The sequence below is a fragment of the Chrysochloris asiatica genome, unplaced genomic scaffold (genome assembly GCF_000296735.1).
Source record: "Chrysochloris asiatica unplaced genomic scaffold, ChrAsi1.0 scaffold00139, whole genome shotgun sequence".
In the NCBI taxonomy this organism is placed as follows: domain Eukaryota; kingdom Metazoa; phylum Chordata; class Mammalia; order Afrosoricida; family Chrysochloridae; genus Chrysochloris; species Chrysochloris asiatica.
In genome coordinates, this window is record NW_006408657.1 from 6,824,423 (window position 1) to 6,831,036 (window position 6,614).

The following is a 6,614-nucleotide window of genomic DNA, read 5'->3' on the forward strand; positions in this document are numbered from 1 at the left end:
GTCGGAACCGACTCCACGGCACATAACAACAACAACAACAACAACTATGTGTAATAATTTTATAAAGGAAAACATCTATTTTACTTTTTAAATAATAACCAAAAAAGTGTAGATCTATATAAAGAGTAAAGTCCCTGGGTGGGGCAAATATCTGCATTTGACTGGAGTTCTGGTGTAGTACTGTAGGATAAGCACTGTACTGGTAACCACAAGGTCAGGTGGTTGAAACCCACGAGTTATTCCTTGGAAACTCAATACAGGATAACTGTGAGTCAGAATTGACTCAGTAGCACTTAACAACAACTAACCCAAATGTTGGTCATTTGACCCTATGCAGCTGCACTATGGAAGGAAAGCCCAGTGATCTACTTGCAGAAAGAGTGTTGTCATGTGCTTTAGAGTCACTTCTGACTCATAGTTACCCTTAGAAGGTTTCTGAGGTTGTAAATCTTTATGGGAATGGAAAACCTCATCTTTCTTCTGAGAAGTGATTGCTGATCTTGTGGCTAGCAGCTCAACTTGTAACCCGTTACATGACCAGGGTTCCTTTTTGGAAAGATTATAGACTAAAACTCTATGTAGCAAATTTAATCTGTAATAAATGGGGTCACTATAAGTTGAAATCAACTCAATAGCAATAGCAACGGCTTTGGTTGTATGTAGAGTGTAGCCATAAAGTCTGTAACTGCAAACAACATATCAAGTGTTCTCAGAGGCATTTTCTATCTGTAAAATAATGTTATCTTGATTTCCAGATTTTATGGACACCAAGTAGACTTATAAGGAAAACTTGTTAAGGTGCATTATTAAGAAGAAGAAAAAAGAAAGTAAATAGCAAAATTACATGTATCTTATTATTACATTTAAGTAGTAGTCAAATGCATTTATATTCATACAAAATTAATTCAAACTAAGGTTTTATAATGGTGAGTGTGTGATAGAGAGGTTTGAAGGAAAGTCAAGAGAAAATGTTATTTGGACTGCCTTGTTTGAAATGTTTACAGTAGGAACACAAAAGACATCACTTTAAAATTTTAACTCTGATCATTAACAAATCACTTGCAAACATTTCACCACCTCCCTGTGCTCCAGACAACCCATGCACAAAATGACATAGTCTGTGTTCTATCCTGCTGTACTATTTCAATAATTAAGATATCAGAAGTCAGGAGACACACCCAGCGGGCCCATGCTGGTTCCTAGAACACCTAACTTCATGATTTTATAAAGTGATGCAATGTTTCCAACAGGATAGGACAAGGCTCTTGCCTGTACAAAGTAAATCTTTTAAAGCAGATGGGGAGAAAACCCATGGGAATGTGCTTTTGTTTTTCTCTGCCAGTCCTGGCCCCATGCATTGTGCCACGGTTCCCCCACCAAACACCTAGCCTAAAACTCAGATTTAACCTCTTTGAGAGTCGCAGTGGGATAAATGCACAGAAATTGAGTGGGGAGGGACATCATCCAGGAAGCATTTCATCAAAAAAATAAGCCAAGGTACAGACCTTAAGTGAGGACTGTGGGAACCACTCATCCCAGAAGTGAGGTACCCCAGGGAGGTTAGTGCCTCTTTCTGAGGTGGTAGACCTTTGGTCAGTAGAGGGAGAAGTCCTAGATCTTCCCAGAAGTCACAGTGAAGAAACTGAACAAGGACAGAGAAGACCACCTACTTTAAAAGAGAGGGGACTTCAGATCCTAATCTTACCTGCCCTATTGTTAGCTCTGGAAAGCCTTGAGCTGGTTTGCCTGGCTGCACCCTGAAGAACCTTTCATTTCCACTTCCAGCTTCGTACAGGACAGGACAGAAGATCTTTGAGACTCTGAAGCACTGTCCTCAGGAGAAGTCAGTGGAGGCAGCCTTCATCAGAGCCACCACCATTGCATTTACTAGCCGAGGCCATTGACATTCTTTTCGCCCCAGATTGTACCCACACTCCTGCCTACTGCCATCCACAAGCATGATCATGCCTCAGTGTCAGAAAAGCCCATGCTGCACACATGAGCAACACTTGGAGGCCTGCAGTGAGACCAAGGGCCTAGATGTTGCACAGATCCTCAAAGCTTTGGAGGACATTAGTCTTCCCTCCTCCCATCCTCTAATGTCCCTGTTACTGGGATTCCCGAAATCCATAGAGTGGCTGTTCCTCTACTACTTTCACAAACACCTCATCAAACAAATCAGATGAGGCCTCCAGCACCCCAGGAGAGGAGGAAAGTTCAGTCACCTCACAGTCACCCCCAGACATCAAAGACCTGCCCACAGATCATCTAGAAGAAAAGGTAGCTTTGATGGTGCAAGTTCTGCTGTACAAGTATCAAGTGAAAGAGTTGATCACAAAGGAGGAAATGCTGGATGTTTTTATCAAAGTATTCAAGGATGACTTCCTCGTGATCTTCAAGAGAACCTCTGAGTACACGGAGCTGGTCTTTGGCATTGATTTGAAGGAAGTAGACCCCACCAGTCACTGCTGCACTCTTGTCAATAAGCTAGACCTCACCTTTAATGCAAACCTGAGTGGTGATGAGGGCCTATCCAAGACAAGCCTCTTGATAATTATCCTGGCTGTGATCATCATGATGGACAACTGTGTCACTGAGGAAGAGATTTGGGAAATGCTTGGAAGAAGCACTTCATCTTTGGGGAACCTAAGAAGTTCAGATTTGGTACAGGACAAAAACTAGAATACCGTCAGTTGCCCAACAGTGATCCTCCATGCTAGGAATTCCTCTAGGGCTCAAGAGCCCATGCTGAAACTAGCAAAATGAAACTTTTGGAGTTTTTGACAAAGATCCATGAGTCTAATCCCAGTTGCTTACCATCCCTGTATCAGGAAGCTTTAAGAGATGAGGAAGAGAAAGTCCAAGCAGAATTACAGGTAGGGTTGACCCTATCACCATGGCTGGTACAAATTCTAGTACGAAGCCCAGCAGTTTCTTCGACCTCTACTGATGTCTGAAGCAGATTCTTCACTTTGTCTTCAAAGAAAGCAGCCAAACTTGGAGGGCAAAGGTGAGGTTGTAGGGAGCACAGTATATAACATCTTTGTGTTCCTGTTTTATATAGTTAGTTAGGATGCTTATCTTCCTTTTTTGTTGTTTCTGTTGTTTTTTTATTGTTTCCAGTTCTCAAGTGTTCCTTTTAATAAAATGGTTCACTAGCTTTATATGTTTATGAATGACATTGCTTGTACATTGCTTATCATTTATAAAGTTTAAGAATAAGGGTTTTGCTTGTTTGTAAAACAAATTGAGAAACTGGCCACCTTTTATTGTGATTTGCAAAAAAAGATAACATGGTATTGGAATATGCATTGCCTTAATAATGTGAAAGAGCTTAGCAGTAAAACAGACTTCCAACTACTTTCAAGAAATAGAGAAAAACATAAAAGGGTGGTCAATTCTATGCTTCCCTTATCACTTTTATTCTGTTGTTCTGTAAAGTCAAATAATACATACATAGATTTTCTTAGTTTACTTAAAAGTGTATGATAAATATATCTTAACAAATTAGACCTCATACTCACTGCCTCATTTAGTCCTTAAACATTAATTGAAAAAATGTCCATCAGGGAGGCGGGGCTTGATGGTGGCTACGGTGGAGGTGCAGTGAAGTTCGCCTTCAGCAATAACACAGAATACCAGGCAAAACAGATCCAGGGCAGAGCTCCTAAACTCGAAACCACAGAGATAGGAATATTTTAAAAGTTTGAAGTCTTATAGCTTGTGGAAATTGGAGTTGAAGTAAAAAAATCATGTACTTTTGAATCTGCTGGGCCGGGCTCTGAGGCCGCGAGCCGAAATCTTGGGCGAGACCAAATGGCAAGGCCTACCAGACGGAGCAGAAACACAACAGAAAAATGTTACGGCAACCTTGGGGCAAAGTTGGACAATGCACTTTCAGTTTTGCTTTGTTCTGATTTTCTTTTCTTTTCTTTTCTGTTTTTTTTTGTTTTGTTTTTTGTTTTTTTGGTATCTGGTCATTGGTGTACCCACTGTTTGCTCACCTTCATTCTGGTGACTAGTAGGGGGCCCTGAGCGAGTGGACACCCCCCCACCCTCACCACTGGTGGGTTCTTCTGCCACGCATGTGCACAGATACTCAGCCCTAGAGCCGGCCCTGAATGTTTCTTATTTGTTTGTTTTTGTTCTGTTTTTTGTTTTAAATATTTTATTGTGAATTATATGATAGTTTACATGGGAGAACATTAGTTTTACATTCATTATATCGTATATCATTTCATTGCCATGGTTCCAATTCCCTCCATGCATCATCAAACAACCAAAGGGTATACACAGCAAACCTGCCCCCTACACTACCCCCTCACCCCCCAGTCTTCAGCACACAGTCGCTCTCCCTCTCTGGATCTAAAGTCCCCAGCTGCTCTATAGCTTCATGTCATCATCTCTGCCTCCATCTCAGGCATCGCTGCTTCTCTGGGTAGGGTCCCGCTCTCCACTCTTCTCCGTTGATGGTCCTAGGGACCTCCGCTCCTAGACTGGAAAGTTAACCATCCCTTCCTTGCTATAAAATGTCTACCTTTACATTTCCAACCCTCACAATCAGTCCTAATAACAATTATTCACTATTGTATCACAAGAGACCCATCTGCATTTCATTTCATCAGCTCCGCCTAGACAGATTGGATACTACTCACTGGAGTTTCTGCCTTCCTCCATGCCCCCTGGCTCTAGGTTGCCTCTTGAAAGCTTGTAAGCCAGTCACTTCTTGCCTTTGTAGCCTCCACCGCCCCCATTTTGGGTAGCCAATGTCCAAGTTGCCCCTCCATGTCTACTCTGTGTGTGGAGGGGGTGGGAATGATTCAGGCTGTAAGGATTTGTTCCCTCTTTTGAGTTACTGCATCCGTAGGTGTAGGTCAAGTTCATCAAATTGTATCAGATTACTCTTTTTTTCCTCTTCTTTCTTCTTCTGGTTGAGCTCTGATCATCCAGTCATTGAAGTCAGGTCAAGTGGGTATTATCTGCAAGTGTGGGTGTTCTTGTGCATATGCCCTCTCTTTTTATCAGCTGCACGCTTTACTCTCTACATTGTAGGGCTTTGCTTGCCACTTCATTGTTGTTTTTCCCTCACTTCCCCTTATCGGTGATGAGAGTGGTCACCAATCAGAGCGTGTATTCCCATTGAGTTTTATTCTTGGAAGAGGGTTTGCACTGAGGGGACCCAACCACTTGTCTTGATGTTTCCTGGGAAAGCAACTTATTTGTTCTTGTAGTAACAGTCCCTCTGCCTCTATTGTTTTGTATTTTTCCTGTAGGTGTTTCTTTCAAGAAGTATCTTCTGTTCTTCTAGCTGCTCCAGGCTGGTCTGCTCATCCTTTCAAGTGGAAATTTCCCAACTCTGGAGATCTGGATGTGGTTCAGGTTTTTACCTATAGTCTTATGTATTGCAGAGGCTCTGCAGGAAGCCTCCTTCACTGGGCACGTTGTAGTCCCATTTTAGGTATTCCAATCAGTAATAGGCAGAAGACAGACTTACAAGCTTTTGTTCTGTTTTTTAATACAGGAAAGGGCAGGACAGAGCTGTAGAGAGGGAAAGAGAATTTAAAAACAAAACAGGCCAAAAATTAAATTAAAGCCTGAGGTATAGCATAACAACCAACACTGGCATCTTGAAATCTCTCGGGCAGCTTTGAAAGCAAGAAGCTGAAGAGAGGACATTAAAGTCATACTAATATTAGGCTACAGATTTTTGTTTCTTTTTCTTCTCTCCCTCCTTTCCCTTTTCTGTGATTAGAGACTGCAGTATTCAGTCTAGTTTTTGTTGTTGCTGTTTTTTAGTCTTTTTTTTTCTTTCTTTCTTTCTCTTGTTTTTTTTTTTTTTCCACTGGTGCTGTTTTGCTGTTATATGCCCCCCTTCTGCCTTTGGAGGACTCCTTGTCTTCCTATATTACACAAGAAGAGTCAGCAACTGCTGCCACACAGCCAAGCTACAATCACACTCTATAAAACACCAAAACCCAGGCAAGAACCCAGTCATATACCAGAGAAACAGACAACACCTGTGAAAGTTACTCTGAGCTAAACAATAAGAAGAGTGAAAAGGGAAGCCCACATCCTCATCACATCTTCCTGGAAGCAATCAGAAAGCACAAAAAATACCAAAACACATACTCAATTAAATATTAAGGCCACAGATAAACACTAAACATGTCCAAGAAACAAAAGCAGATGACCATATCAGCACATTTCCAGAAACAAGATAAAATGTCTGAGACAAATGACCTAGAGGTAAACTTGGATTCCATTCTGCAAGGAGGGCAGGCCTTGGAAATACCTGAGAAGGAATTCAGAAAAATGATTATAAAATGTTTCAAAACACTTTACAATGGAGTTGAGAAAAACAAGGAAGAAGCCAGGAAAGTGCTACAGGAACAATAAAATAAGATAGATACAGCATTGGAAATAATTCAAAATCTACAGAAAGAGGTCCAAATGATCAATAACAGAATATCAAAAATAGACAATACTCGGAAAGGGCAGAGGAGTAGAATAGATGAGATGGAAGGCAGAACCAGTGAGCTGGAAGACAAATCTCTCAATACCACTAAGATAGAAGAACAAACACCATATCAAAGATAAGGAGACACTTTTGAAAG

General features: G+C 41.3%; 1 pseudogene; it reads left to right on the top strand.

Annotated features, from left to right (window-relative positions):
* LOC102819546 overlaps window positions 1-6,614 on the top strand; it is a 19,988-nt pseudogene that overhangs the window by 3,570 nt on the left and 9,804 nt on the right.